Below are 15,763 nucleotides of genomic sequence, written 5' to 3'. Positions count from 1 at the left end.
AGGAGACAGCAAAAACTACATTAGCAGCCCAAGAGCGGGAATGTGTCTTTACATTTTCTAGACTGTTTTCAGAAGACATACCATGTCACAAGGGGGTGCACTCTGGATGGCACCCAGCTACACAGAGAAAAGCTGGGACAGTGGCCCGAAAGACTCAAAACCCAGAGAGCAAAGCCAACTCCTTCCCTCCCCCCCTACACACAACTTTTATTGTAAAATATCCTAGGAAGGAGAGCCATGTCCTTTTGCTTTATGGGACAGCTGACTCCTGGGGAAACTCTGTGCTACTGTGTGGCTGGGCTCTGGGTGGAAAAGGGGTGTGACTGCCCCCCCAGCCCCACCACCACCACTGGTTGGGTGAGGAGGAGGCAAAGAAACAGGAACTGGCTGGTCATACCAGCAGTGATGCTAACACAGATGTTTGGAAGCCATGAGAGGCTTTTTAATACCTCTCCTGTGTCTCTTTGCAGCATGTGATACTAAATCACTGTGTGATTTAATTATTAACCAATCAGGAGTCTCTTATTAGGTGATTCACCCATGGCAGAATATTTGGTCAGTCCTTGTGCTGTGAGAATAGCATAGATCTAGGCAATGAAACAAGGAATTCACGCTGCTCTGGCTCTTTGGAGTACAGCTGATCGCTAACGTGGCTCCTTCACTAAGGTCTGAGTCCCACTGGCATTGAGTTTTCATAGAATCCTAGAACACTAGAACTAGAAGGGACCGCGAGAGGTGATCAAGTCCAGTCCCCTGCCCTCACAGCAGGACCAAGCACCATCCAGATCATCCCTGACAGGTGTCTGTCTAACCTGCTCTTACATATCTCCAGTGATGGAGATTCCACAACCTCCCTAGGCAACGTATTCCAATGTTTAACCACCCTGACAGTTAGGAAGTTTTTCCTAATGTCCAACCTAAAGCTCGCTTTCTACAGTTTAAGCCAATTCCTTCTCCTCCTATCCTCAGAGGCTAAGGAGAACAATTTTTCTCCCTCCTCCTTGTGACCCTCCTCCTAGGGTTTTGAGCCTTTTAGATACCTGAAAACGGCTATCATGTCCCCCCTCAGTCTTCTCTTTTCTAAACGAGACAAACCCAATTCTTTCAGTCTTCCTTCATAGGTCATCTTCTGTAGACCTTTCATCATTCTTGTTTCTCTTCTTCTGTACCTTCTCCGATTTCTCCACATCTTTCTTTTCTTCAGCTCTCTACTCCTGGGGAATTTGGGGGTGTGTCTGGGGTGTTACAGATGTACTTGCTGACAGGTATTTTGAAATAAATTACCAAAATAATGGAAACAAGCATGATTATATGGTGTTAGTAGAAGATTTAGCCAACATTGCTCAGATCGTTCAGGGCAGGATGCTGGAAGTGTGGGGGGGAGCAGGGGGGCAGGAGTCAGAATTGGGGGGTTAGAAGGGACTCAGGGAAGGGGGTGGGGAGTTCAGAAGTCAGAGCGGGCAGTGGGGTGCTAGGGCAGGTGGTGGGGGTACAGAAGTCCGGACAAGGGGTTGGAAGGTGTGAGGGGACTTAGGGGAAGGGCTGGGAATGTCCGGCTGCTGCTCCCCTGGGCCAGCCTGGGGTGACGGAAGCCATGCTGCCCAGCCAGTGGCTGGTCTCCAAGGCTGGGACACTTTTCTGGACCCTTGTGGTCCTTCAAGAGTATAACTATCCCCCCGCTTGCTGTTGAACAAACAGACTCCCAGAAGGACAGACAGATGCACGAACTCTCTCAAATATATAGTAGATTTTAACACATACACTTTGCAGAATTTGGCAATTTTTTAAAATTTTGGTCCTGAAATTGTAACTTTTCGGGGCGGGGGTTTTAATTTTTTGGCCTAGAATTCCCCCGGGAGTAACAAATCTTGGCCTGCACCCCAGGGTGAAGGAATCGTGAGGTGGCAGTCAGAAAATGGCCTCTGTAGCCACAGCCCTGGAATGAAAGGGCATAGCCATTGGGGGAGGCTGCTACTGAACTACACAGAACTCTGACCAGCATAAGGACCACCAGTAATAGTGGGGAACCACTTGAGGAATGCCAACGGTTAAATTAAGCTCTAGAATCGTAGAATCCTAGAACTGGAAAGGACCTCAAGAGGTCATCAAGTCCAGTCCCCTACCCTCACGGCAGAACCAAGCACCATCTAAATCATCCCTGCGAGCTGTCTGCCTAACCTGCTCTTAAATATCTCCAATTACGGAGCTTCCACAAACTCCTAGACAATTTATTCCAGTGTTTCACCACCCTGACAGTTAGGAAGTTTTTCCTCATGTCCAACCTAAACCTCCCTTGGTGCAATTTAAGCCCCTTGCTTCTTGTCCTTGGTTAATAATTAAATCACACAGTGGTGCAGTATCACATGCTGCAAAGAGAAAAAGTATTTCAGGCAGAAAGAGTCTGGCAGGACTCAAAGATCGGGCTTTATATCGTCCCGTAAATCACCTTGCATGCTATCGGGCTACGCAAATAAGATTTAACACTGCATGCAAAGGGGCGGATGTAAGATTCTTATATTTTTTTCCAACTGCCTGGGATCTTCATCTGGCTGCGGCGGCTGCTTGATTGTCTTGCTTGGTGTTCTTTAAGGAGAGTTTGTGTTTGGAGCTTGTTTTCAGAGATGGCAAAAATGATCGATGGGGAAATAGGGAGGCAGGAGCAGTTTGCATAAGAGCAGCTTGATTCCTTTCGGTGGGGCAGAATGGAAAAATCGTCAACGTCATGCTATAAGGAGGGACTGTCCCTTCAAATAGGGCCAATTGCAACGTCTGATATTTGCCAGCATGTCTGGGTGATTGCCACGGTGATTTTTCTAACCTCCAAGCCACATGTGCTGGTTCTGGAGGGTACCATCAGAGAACTTATTGATTAGCATTCACGGATGTGACAGCCACCAAATGCTTGTTTTGCCTGTTGGCCCAGTGCAGAAGCAGCTGCGGTTTTCATTTCTGGTTGTCAGAGTCCCTCTTAAATTTCTGGATGCAAAGGTCCTCAGTTGCAGGGGGTTTTTTTTTGGGGGGGGGGGGTTACTATCATTTGGTTCAAACTGTACCATGAAGATTTTTCTTTAAAATGGTACGCAAACATCGTCTTCTTTTGAATGGCTTGAGTAGGTTGCAACGACAATAACTTTATATCTAAAAACAAAAATTTGAAAGTATAAAATGCTCTTTTTATCTTAGAGGGGTAGCCGGGTTAGTCTGTAAGTTTAAAAATAACGAGCAGTCCTGTGGCATCTTAGCCCTCCTCTACATCTGTAACGTTGACGTACATGGCCACGCCCCCTGGCCATGTACGTCAGTGCCCCGCCCCCCTTCCCCTCGCTCCGAACGGCCCCCCAGACACCCCTCCCGCCAGAGCTCCTTCCCTCCCCCCTTCCTCCCCTCCAGCCCCACAGCCCCCAAACCTCCCCCGCTGCTCTGCTTCCCGCCCCCTTCCGGCCAGCTCCGTCCCCTTCCCCTCCCTGTGTGGCGCGCTGCGCCGCTCCCAGCTGAGCGGTGCTCCTGCTGGGCCCCGGCAGGGGAGCAAGTGGCGGCAAGCCGCCCTTTGGGGTCACTTGCCCCTGCTTGCTCTCCCACCGGGGCCCAGCTGAGTGCCACTCAGGTGGGCCCGACGGGAGCGGCAGTCAGCTGGGAGCAGTGCAGGTCACTGCCCCGCCCCTCCTCCACCGCAGTGGCCCTGCTGAGCATGCAACACTCAGTCGAGCCACCACTGAGGAAGGGGAAGGGCGTGGAGTAGTGACGTACACGGCCAGGGGGCGGGGCCGTGTACGTCACCGCCCCTCTTCCCCTCCCACTGTGGCATGCAGCTGAGTGCTGTGCCCCTCAGCCGGGCAGCCGGGAGAGCCAGCAGCTCAAGGGGCCATTTGGGCTCCCCTGCGGTGGGAGGGGAAGGAAGGGCGGTGATGTACACGGCCCCGCCGCCTGGCCATGTACGTCAGCACCTCACCCCCTTCCCTCGCAGCAGCCCGGCTGAGCAGGCAGAACTCAGCCAAGCGCCATGGCAGGAGGGAAGGGAAAGGGGACGGGGAAAGACAGAGGGGAGAGCGAGGCAGGAGGAGGAGGAGGAGAGAAAGGGAGAGTGAGAGGCAGGAGGGGGAGAAGAGAAAGAAAGAGACGGAGAGAGAGGCAGGAGGCGAAGGAGAGCTGAGAGAGAGAGGGGGAGGCAGTAGAAGGAGGAGAGAGAGACACCGACCGGAGGCTCAGGAGAGAAGACCAACATGGAGGAGAGCCCTGAAAATCCCTTCTTATGACAGGCTAATTGGCTAGTTTCAAAATAATAACTCCTGCTTTCCTCAGGGAATAATGGTTATTTCAAAATAGTTATTGCAAAATAACGATCGTCTGGATGCTCCCCGGCTGCTATTTTGAAATAACGACTCCCCATTGTCATTCAAACGAATTACTCCCCAGTGCTTTCAGGAGCTGTAAATGGAGGTAGCACATCTATATTAATGGAGCCTGCCTTGGACCCAGGGTACCTAGCGTTGGCCGCTGTCGGCAGACAGGCTACTGTGCTAGATGGACCTTTGGTCTGACCCAGTACGACCATTCTTATGTTTTTATGTTCTAAGCTCAGGGCTCAGGGTCGGGGTCTCACTCGACCACCCTGATTTTCATGCACACCTGCTCCTGGGTGGCCAGGCTGGCAGCTCTCCTGCCCTAGACAGCCACTTTCCTGTGCCTAGTGCGGAGGTCATGGACGTTGGAGGCTTCCCCCCAAACCTCGATGAGGTCCACGATGTCCGCACTAGACCAGGCAGGCACCTGCCTCTTGCGGCCCCGGGCAGGCTCCCGGGAGCCGCCAGCCTGGTCCCGGGAAGAGGCGGAGGGCTGGGTGGCAGCGGGTGTCTGGCTCATGCTGTGCCAGGTGCAGGGTCTGCTGGCTGGGTGCTCGCAGTCTTGCACCTGGCACGGGCACCGTAGCCAGACCGTGCCCCTTTAATGGCTCTGGGGCTGGGAGGGGGGCAGACGAGTTTCCCTGGTGGTGCCCAGAGTGGCCACCTGGGCAAGCTGGGGAGGGCTAGCCTCCCACTAGTTCGAATTAAGTGGCTACACAGCCCTTAATTCGAACTACTTAATTCGAACTAGGCGTTAGTCCTCGTAGAATGAGGTTTACCTAGTTCAAATTAAGCGCTCCGGTAGTTCGAATTAATTTCGAACTAGCGATTTGTATGTGTAGCGCCTATCAAAGTTAATTCGAACTAACGTCTGTTAGTTCGAATTAACTTTATAGTTTAGACATACCCTAAGTTATTTCAAAATAATTTCCTAGTGTGGACATGCCCGTAGAGACTAACAAAAATATATGGAATCATAAGCTTTCAAAGGGTAAAACCACTCCAACTCATCTGATGTACAAAAACTCATGTTTCCATATATTTATTAATCGCTAAGTGTACATCTACACAGTAGCGTTATTTCGGAATAACTGACTGTAGTAGTTCAGGACAGCGAAACAGTAAATTCACTGGTGTGGTGTCTTGACAGGTCATCTGCTCTGTCAGTGATGATAAACATTCGGCTGTGTGCATTTTTGTTTGCTCCTTCAGTATATCATGCCAGCTCTGCGCAGGTAGCTAGCACAATAGACCACTGACTCTGATAAGATACAAAGTCACCCGAGTCAGGTTTATTATTGAACGAAGTACATTAATAGTTGTCAGCAGCCAGATAACCTTCGAGATCCTACATATTTGTACCTGGGACAAAGAACTTGGCTCAGTCGATAGTATGGATTTCACAATCAGCCAAAGAATATTGTCAAGGCACACCAATATTTATAGACAGAAATGAACAATCTATGATACATACTGTACGTATCATCTTAGGCATTAATGACACGTTTGGTCCTTCCCTTTGTACTTTCCTTCAAAGCAGTCACTGCCCATTGTTAGGCTTACACCCTTGTGGTTTCAAACTATTTTATCATGTTCTCAGCTGGTTCTCCTTATACTCTCCTGGTGGTGTGTATTTACATACTTCATGTGCTTTTATCAGTTCTAGTGCCGAGAGATACCGACGTTCAGGCAAAAACTTGCTTTTGACACGGCCTGTCTATTACTCTTAGGCTACATCTACACTGCAGGTTCCTTGCGTAAGAACTGTTTTGCGCAAGAATTTTTGTGCAAAAGTTCTTGCACAAGAGTGCGTCCACACTACCATGTGCTCTTGCACAAGAGATGTGCTTTTGCGCAAAAGCGTCCATGGCAGTGTGGACGCTCTCTTGCGCAAGAAAGCTCGGATGGCCATTTTAGCTATAGGGTTTTGTGCGCAAGAAATCCATGTTGCCTGTCCACACTGCCTTCTTGCACAAGAGCGCTCATGCAAAAAGGCTTATTCCTCATGGGGAGAGGAATAATTCTTCCGCAAGAAGCCCTCTCTCTTTTCCAACATTTTACCGTAAATTTACTTGCGCAAGAACGTGCATGCAGTGTAGACGCTCTGCAAGTTTTTGCGCAAGAACAGCCGATCTTGTACAAAAAGCCTGTAGTGTAGACATAGCCTTAGTATAACTCTTGCTTACGTTGGTTCAAGCACCAGGCCCATTCTTCAGGATCTTTCTTTCTCCTACAGTGATGTTATTCCGAAATAACATAATCCGTGTCTACACATAAGCAGTTATTTCAAAATAATGTCGAAATAATGTCCAGCCAGAGGACTTCTTACTCCAACTCCCGTAACCTTCATTTTATGAGGATTAAGGGGTGTCAGAGGAAGAATGCCCCTTCTCTGACTTCCTGCTGTGTAGACAACACCATAAGCTGAAATAAGCTATTTCGTCAATTGCATTGCTTATTTCAGATTCAGCCCTGCTGTGTAGACGTACCCCAAGGTGCCACAGGACTACTTATTCTCCTTTTTGTCTTATTCCACGATACTGGTTGTGGATGTGATGCAAACTGCTTCTGTCCTAAAGGATTTGCAGAGAGCTAATTCACCCGTGGAGAGGACAGACTCATTAAAGAAAGCCTGGAACCCAGCTGTTTCCCTATCTCCTTCGTTTTCCAAGGGTGCCTGGCTTAACAGCAGCTGAGAGAATCGACTACAGTGATAGATTGTGAAGGGACGGAGAGAGCGAGGATAAATATCAGCTACCCTGAGTCTCCTCAGTGTTCCTCTTGTTTTTCATATTTGGGAGGAAAAACTCAGATCGGCTGTGCGGTATTTGCAGCCTGCTCTGGGCCCAGGTGGGAGAGGAAGCAAAGCATCCCTTTCCCCAGAAGGCTGTTGGATAACGTGCAAAGGGATGGAGTGGGAGGTGATGATCAGGCAGTGAATGTCTGGACATGTGGAATGGGCGAGACAGAGGCAGTGGGGTGGCTCAGAGGGATACAAAGGTTTCCCCCTGGACTGTAGGTTATTCTTGCAAATCCAGTGGCGCTTGAGGATGACAGGCACGGCTGGGTATATATTGGCATGTGCGGAAGGCAACAAGGGACCAGATGTCTCTGTCTCGAGAACTACTGTAGCACAAGCAGCACCATGGCTGGCCAGCTCTCCCGAGAGGCCGTGGGCGGAATGGGGAGAGTTGAACCGAACGTCTGGCCTGGAGAGGAAGTGGCTGCACATGCCGGCGCGAGACGTGTTGGAAGCCCGCAGCAAGCACGCAGGGGCGGTAGGTGCGTTAGGCAGGGGAAGGCGTTGCCTTTCCAAACGGCCAGCCTGGCCCCGCCCACACTCCACGCCTAGGACACCTACTGTAGGCATTCTGGGGGCGGAGGGTTGCTGCCCCTGAGTGCCTGCCCTGCTTGTGCTCTGGGCTGGGGAGGCTGGGGCCACATGCCCTCATCCCTCCCCATGTTCTGGGGCCACCCGCCCTCCGTGTACTCCAGGCCCATGCTCTCCCCCGGCCTTGGTGCTGGAGCCAGGGAGGCTGGGGCCATGTGCCGCTTCACCTCCCCATGATGCTATGGTGGGGGGCTTGGCTCCTGGGGAGGGCGGGGGCCTGGGAAGAATGGGCAGAGCTGGAGACTTGCCTTCCCTAGCCATGCCTTCACCCACCGCCCATGTATGCACGCTTGCAGCAGGGCTCCAAACGGTCTTTATGCTCAGCAGAATCATACGGATGTGGGTTTTTTGCGTGGTGGGACCATCAGTCAGCACATGTCCCCACACCAATGCTAATGAATCCAGGCTGGGCAGTGCCGTGTCATCCCTGAAAAGGCCAGGTTGACACCAAAGAGAGACTCTCTAGGAATCCAGGGTCAATACTTGGGGGGACTTCCTACTGCTGACTGGCACGCAATGGCTGGTTCCCATCTGATCAGGGGAAATCATACTGAAGTTTGTTATTAAGTCTTAGAAGGAAGGGTCCCAAGCTTGGAAGCTGTATGGATCACTGACGTCCGCATTCGATGGGCATCTTCCTTCATTTCCTTCATGCATGTACATTACAATCCAGTGCTTAAGCAAACAATTTTGTCGTCAAGACCATGAGGGCCTTGAGGGGTGTGGTACAAGCTGCCTCTAGATTCTCTGCCAGTCCAGGCCCCTTTTGATTTTTTTTGCCGTTCCACTTTTTAATAACACTATTTCCATTTTGTACTGTCTGCCTCCAAAGGGCCCTGAAATAGCATTTCCCTTCGCTCTGTTCCTGTCTCTCCAACAGACCTGGTGGGTGGGGAGGAGGCGCTGCTGTGCCCAGATGTGCTGTGTCTCTTGGAAAGACATGCAGGCTTCTCCTTTCCTGCGGGGCTCCACGTCTCAAACTTTTCCTGTTGAAAATAAATAGATGAAACCTTCTGGCTCTCCCCCCTCCCCACATTCTATAAAAATTCACTTCATGGGTGATGGAAACACTTGGGGTTTAACCTTATTCCTCATTAAGGGGTGGATGGAAGAGGATGGTTGTGGCAAATTAGCCCCCCCCCCCCCCCCCACCACACCCACAGACTATTCTTAAAACACAGATTGTGGTGATCCACTGCATGGACGGTGGGTGAAGGTAGGACTGGGGGAGGCAAGCTCCCAGCCTCGCCTCCAACCCTGCCTTTTCTGGCCAAGCCCCACCCCCAGCACCACGTGGAACGAGGAGGGCACATGACCCCAGCCTTCTGGGTCTCAGAGCACCAGCGCGGGTGGAGGGTTTGTGGCCCCAGCTTCCCCGGCACTAGATCACGGGCAAGGTGGATACAGGAGGCAGCAACACGGCCCCAACGTGCCTACAGTAGGCGTTTTGGGGGCAGAGTGTGGGAGAGGCCATGCCTGACAGTTTGAGAAGGCAACACCTTCCCTCGCCTAGCGTACCAGTCGCCCCGATCCACTGAAAGCCAAAAACAGCGTGTAGCCATGCCAGGGTTTCAGACTGGCTGTGTAATTAATTAAAAGGAGATGGTTGTGGCCAAGGACCCCTACATGATGAGACTTTCCTTATCCTACCTCATATTGCCAACCTCAAACATTCACGAATGATGAGTGAGGCCTTAAAAGTGATGAGCCTTTTACAAAGGACAATGAACGTTGCTCCCTCTTTATTTTCCTTCTGGTTTTTGAGCTTGTAGGGTTCACATTTTCAAATTCCTCTCTGGAACCAGGAGGGCTAGAAACTTACTTTAAAAGGGGAGAAAAAAGCTTGAGGTTCTCACATAATCCCATGACTCCAGGAGCTAGGTCATTAAAGAAAATCCCAAATATCACAAGCATTGTGAGAAGTTGGCCTTATCGCCGACACAGGTGCAGTGCTGGAATATTGTCTGTGGAAACATCAAACCCAAACATTTCGGTCACAATACATGAAGGGCTTTGTCTTAGGTCATCCTGCTCTTCTGTCATCATGGATTTGAAGAGTCAGACTGGTTGATGAGGATTCCAAGGTTATGGGGAAATATTCACAAAGGATAGGTAAGCAAGAAGCAAAAGAGAGCCACTTTATAGGTGTAGTAATAGCCCATATTCCATTATAAGTGAGTACAGTGTCATACAAACATGTGCTTCCTGAGGCTATGTCTACACGGCGGAGCTATTTTGGGATACCAGCAGTATCCCAAAATAGCTATTTCACGTCTTTTGAGCAAGCCTGTTATTTCAAAATATAACAGGCTCACTATTTCGACGTCCCTGTAAGCCTCATCCCACCAGGAGTAAGGGACATTTCGGAATAGCGCTCTATTTCTGAATTTGGCACTATGTAGACAACTCCAAACTTTGAAATAAGCTAGGAAATTAACTCAAAATAAGCTAGGCAATTCACATGACTCTATAGAAAAATACCTTTAAAATCAGGCTGGTAGGGCCATACTCTGCTCCCATGGAACCTTTGCAACCTTCTCAATAATTTCATTTCAGAGGGGTAGCCGTGTTAGTCTGTAACTTTAAAAATGATGAATACTCCTGTGGCACCTTGGAGACTAACCAATATATAGAGAATCGTGAATTTCCATGTATGAAACCCACTTCGTCAGATGAATTGGAGTGGAAATAACGGAGATCAAGAGATATATATAACAGCAATAGAAGTACCTGTCAATCGTAGGACCCATGTAAATGAGGCTAATTAAGTGGGCTGGGTGTGTCCCATACATAACTTTTGGTGTGGAAATGCAAATGTTAAAGGCAGGAGATGCAGGAGAAATTGGCTTTGTCATGAGCTAACCAGTTACTGTCTTTTTCAAGCCCAGGGTAACAGTGTCAAATTCGTAGATGAATTCCAGTTCTGCAGACTCTCTCTGTAATTGGTTAGCGAAATTCCTTTGCAGAAGAACGGCTGCTTTTAAATCCATGGCCAAGTGACCAGGCAGGTTAAAATGTTCCCCTACAGGTCTGTGTATGTGTTGCCATTTCTGATGTCTGATTTGTGTCCATTTATCCTTTGGTGATCAAGCTCTTAAACTTTCTATGCTTCGATTTTCCCCTCTGAAAAATGAGGATGATAATATGTAAGCACCTTTGAAAAGCATTTTGAGCATCTCTATCCCAAAAAGCTCTATACATTGAACCAGATTCTGAGGTGGTATCAATCAACACATCTCCATTGAATTCAATGGGGCTATTCTGATTTACACCAGTTAAAGATCTGGTCCAGTAGATTTTGTTAATTATTAAAGCACGTCTTAAAATGAGTCCACAACATGAGACACTCGCTCCAAATGCAGATTTCAAACCCCTATAATTAAAGACAATGCCAGCTCGTAGAGTTGGTTAGAAACAGATTTTCTATTCCGTAACATTTCAAGATTTTGAAAAAAAAAAGAATCTTGAATTGGGATGAAAACAATATTTCAACACTTTTCAAGGAATTAAATCAGAAAAATAAGCTTGAGGTCAAGGAAGCATTTTGATATTGACTATTATTTATATTTTTTACTTTTTTAAACTGAAGTAAATTTTGAAATACAGTCATTTTGAAACAAAAAAAACATAATTTTACATTCCAAAAACTTGAACATGGGACTTTTCAAAATGGCATCATCCAATTTTTGTTGAAAATAAAATGTTGAAATCAATAAGATTTAACACAGATGATGGTTTTGCCAAAATGGAATTTTCAGTCTGGAAAACTCTTAATGAAAAGTTCTTGACCAGCTCTACCAGCTAGTATGTTTTCAACATTTTTTTCTGCAGCAAATTCAATAGCTGCACCTATGTACATTATTATCTCAGCCATTGTAGGAGGTGTCTTTGGTTCTCATATTAATTTTGCCTCTTGACTGGTGAGACAGCTGCAGTTTTCAGGGAGATGGCAAAAATAAATCACTTGATGCCATTGACTGGAGAAACACTGTGACTGTTCAAATGATTTTATGGCCATCACAATGTCTCCTGCCGTTGCTGTCACATCACTTAGAACCTGGATCCTACTCGCGTTACGCTTGACAGGCTGTGAATCATGTCAAGGAAATGGCTGTGTGGAAGATTCCAAGACACCACCGTTGGGTGAGATCTCTATCCAGCAATGATTTTGAATGGCATTTACGTGCAAGGTAGTAATTTGTATCCTAAGAAGACACCCCCAAATATTTCAGTGCGGGGACGGACCTAAAGCTTGGGTATCATGTCTCAGAAACAGACAGTGCTGGTCAGAGTAATGAATTTGCATGTTTCCTTCAACAGAAACCATAAAATTGCACATGGACTGAAGGAGACGGGGTTAGATTCCTTGTCCTCTCACTCCAATAGCACAGGTCTCTGCTGCTACTGGAGACACAGATTTCAGTGGTATACACGGGGTGTGGGCCAGATTGGAAAAGATCTAGGATGGAATTGGAGCAGAGGAACTACAGACAGTAAGGGTGCATCTACACAGCACCCTAAACTCGAAATAGGCTATGCAATTTTCCCTACGCCAATTGCATATCTCATTTCAATTGAATTTCGAAATAGCGTATCTACACAGCGCCAAATTTTGAAATAACGTGCTAGTTCGAGACATCCCTTAACCCTCGGGGAACAAGGATTACAGGGAGGTCTTGAAAAAGGAGACATATCTTAAAATAGTCGACGCATTCAAAAGACGTGAGGTAGCTAGTTTGGGATACTTCCTGTACTCTGAAATAGCCCCGCTATTTAATGTAACCCAATTGTAAAATTTTCAATACATTTACAGTTCAAAGAGACCAGGGAAGCTTACCATTGGAAGAGACCAGACAGATGGGGTGGGAGTTGCAGTGACAAGGGGGGACCAAGATGGAGTTTATTTAAGATGGAGAAGGTCTATGTTCTTATGTTCTTATGTTCTAACACGTGAAGGTCATTGCACATAACTAGGGGATAGAATCTGCCCTTCTGTTTCTAAGGCTGCTGCAAAACTAATGTAAGGAAGGAACCCGGCCCAGGTAAATTTGATTCCACGCCATTTTGTACAACGTAGCAATAGGGACTATCTGTTTTAAAACACCACAGTTTTTCTGCTCACATCCTGCAAGCTGACATGGGGGACGTAATCTCACATTGGGCTCCATCAGGGCATCTCCCTTGCCGCTTAGGAGTCTCTCTCCCCCTAAATTAATATTTTATCCTGTTGATGCAACTTGTCCACTTATTTTCCCAGTTGTTGGCTGTATGGATTTCCCAAATTGTTTCCTCGGGGCACTCGCAGAATCAAGATCTTGCATCTTGAAACCTCCTTGCCGCTCAATTATTGAAATTTCTTGCTGTAAAATGTATGCGTTTTTAATTAAACGCAGCAAAAATAGCCCGGAGGAAGTCTGAAAGTGAGAGGAACATTCTGCTAAAAAAACCAAACTCAATTAGAATGTGCAGCATTAGGAATTTCTGACACTACATAAAAACCTTCCCTAGTGGGGTGCAGGGAACAGGGCACGGTATGAAGGCCACCTTATAATAACTGTGTCTGAAGCTGAAGCCACCCGAGAGGCCATTTGCTGAGGAAATATGCCTAATTGAACAGCAAAGATAGGCAGATGTCACAGCTCTCAGTCTATTTCAGAGCTAGCATGGCATGAGATTCCTCCCTACATGACAGGAAACTGCAGAATTGACTTACCCACGGTCAGAGCTGTTCCCCACTCTGGCACTCCGAGTGCAGAAGTTGGGGGTCCGCAAGAGATCTTAAATACCTCACCTCTATAGGCTCTGTTTACAGAAACCCCCAGAGTCACAGTTTCACTGACTTTGTGGGGTAGCTGCCACCATCAAGTGATTTAAACCCTGAAAATCAGGAAGAAACACTTGAATTCCTCCCCCGGTGATACCCTAAGCTTTTTTTGCCACGAGAGCTTGAAAAAAGAAACAAAAAAACACAGAAAACAAACTGATTCTCTGATAGCTGATCTTTCAGGCTAGCTGGCATACACATCAAAACCTCCTGCTACCTTGCAGGTCTCAAGAATCAAATCATCGCCTTAAAAAGGGTGATTTTATTAACAAAACAAAAAGATGTCCTTAATAAAGCATACTTGGCTGCTAGATGTTACAGAACAACTGAGAAAAAATAAAAACACTGAGTGCATAGTCTTTCTAGGTATTGCTTAGATAGTGCATGGGGGAAGCAAATGGATTTTGCACAGAGAAACTTAACCAAACAACCAAAACAAAGAAAAATTAGCCTGATTGCAACTAAATATACTTTTTCTTTTATTTACTCACAATACCTTCACAGTCCAGTCTACTCCCATGTCCAATATTCCTTGTAGACATGGTAATTCAGATTACTGCATGTTGCTCCCTCCCGCCCTTAACTTAGAAGATCCACAAAGGAAGTGCAGACCAGGTATCTATGTACAATTCAAATTTCAGCACCGTATCCCATTGGTTCTTCTGGCCCCCTGCCAACACCCTTGCTAGCTACCTGAGTTTAACCCTTGAGTCACCTAGTGCTGGCAGCCGTCCTCCTATCCATCACAGTCACAATAGTGGGATCTAGAAGGGGAAAAAAATTCCATGTTCTATGGCCAGTCATAGAGGGTGAGGAACCTGTCTTGCCCTATTGGCTATAGGACAATACTCCTAAAGTATAGCTTTAATAGAGGTTTTGATTCATGATGCATAATGGCCCAGCAAAAAAGCATGAAATTATCATGGCTTCCCCCATTCTCTACAAACTTCTGACCAGCCATGAACTTTCTCGCAGGATCACCTGCCCCCTGGAAGAAAGGTGGTCCTTAAATCAGTGCACTCTGTGATGCTGTAGTGAGGAATTGTCAGCGACTGGCGTTGCAGAAGGCCTAACCCAGGACACGTACATGTCCTCCAAAGTGATCCCCAGCACAAATATGACTTGAAACATACATGATTTTGTTGATGTATGGATGTTGATGGGAGGCGGTTGAATGATGGGCTAGAAATGAAAAGATCTGTCCCCCTACCCATCAACAAGAGCATTCTGACCCCATGCAGAGTCCTATTAACTCAGGGTATGTCTACACTAGCCCCCTAGTTGGAACTAGGAAGGCTAATGAGGGTGACCGAAATTACTAATGAAGAGCGGGATTTAAATATCCCGTGCTTGATTAGCATATTCCAGCTGGTCACCATTTTGGAAACTGACTAGACCGAAGTAACTGACGGTATCTACATGCGGCAGAGAAGCACGATTCCGAGATAAACCCCTTAGTTCAAACTAACAGATAAACCTCATTCCATTCCATTCCATTCCATTCCATGAGGTTTAACTGTTCATTCGAATCAGTGGTTCTTGCGCAAATACTCCAACGCTCCCGCTCAGGGATAAGCCCTCTTGTACAAGTATTCTTGTGCAACAGGACCAGTGTAGACAGCCAAGTTAATTTCTTGCGCAAGAAAGCCGATGGCTAAAATGGCCCCTAAAACTATGGTGGGCCCTAGGTACTGTGCCTACTGTTCCTAATGGATAAGTCAGCCCTGTTAGCAATAGTATAAGCTCTATCGAGCATCAGGTGAAGGGATTTTCAGCACAGCACCCCGTGGGTTTGAAATACTGTAGACAAGGCCCATGAAAGAGAGCAGCTGGGACAGCTGCAGAAGCAATTTAAATGTGAATGTTTGATTGGGAATATGGGCAAAGCATGAAATGAGGTGGATATGTTTCTCCTCAGATCCTCTCTGGGACACAGAGTAGAAAGATAAATGATTTCAGGGCTTGTCCATGAAGGTTTTTCGATAAATAAATGAAGCACTAGAGCTGCGTGTGGAAAAAGTGAATAAGGAAAAGTTATTTACTTATTCCCACAATATAAGAACTAGGGGTCACCAAATGAAATGAATAAGCAGCAGGTTTAAAACAAACAAAAGGAAGTATTTCTTCACTCAGTCCACAGTCAACCTGTGGAACACCTTGCCAGAGGATGTGGTGAAGACGAGGACTTTAACAGGGTTCAAAAAAGAG

At 47.2% G+C, this 15,763-nt stretch overlaps 1 protein-coding gene and 1 long non-coding RNA gene across 3 annotated transcripts in view; one reads left to right on the top strand and one right to left on the bottom strand.

The window, feature by feature from the left end:
* GRIA1 (glutamate ionotropic receptor AMPA type subunit 1) overlaps positions 1 to 15,763 on the top strand; it is a 219,167-nt gene that overhangs the window by 48,806 nt on the left and 154,598 nt on the right. The gene's annotated exons all lie outside the window — the stretch shown is intronic.
* LOC112543874 (uncharacterized) lies at positions 8,520 to 14,271 on the bottom strand. The gene is made up of 3 exons (XR_003087155.3): positions 14,052 to 14,271; positions 9,554 to 9,695; positions 8,520 to 8,717 (listed from the first exon to the last, which is right to left on the bottom strand). It is a non-coding gene; the product is annotated as an uncharacterized LOC112543874 (long non-coding RNA).

Source organism: Pelodiscus sinensis, chromosome 16, assembly GCF_052426305.1.
Source record: "Pelodiscus sinensis isolate ZL-2025 chromosome 16, ASM5242630v1, whole genome shotgun sequence".
Taxonomy (NCBI): Eukaryota; Metazoa; Chordata; order Testudines; family Trionychidae; genus Pelodiscus; species Pelodiscus sinensis.
The sequence above is the reverse complement of the archived record's forward strand: the minus strand, read 5'-3'. Positions and strand labels throughout refer to the sequence as shown.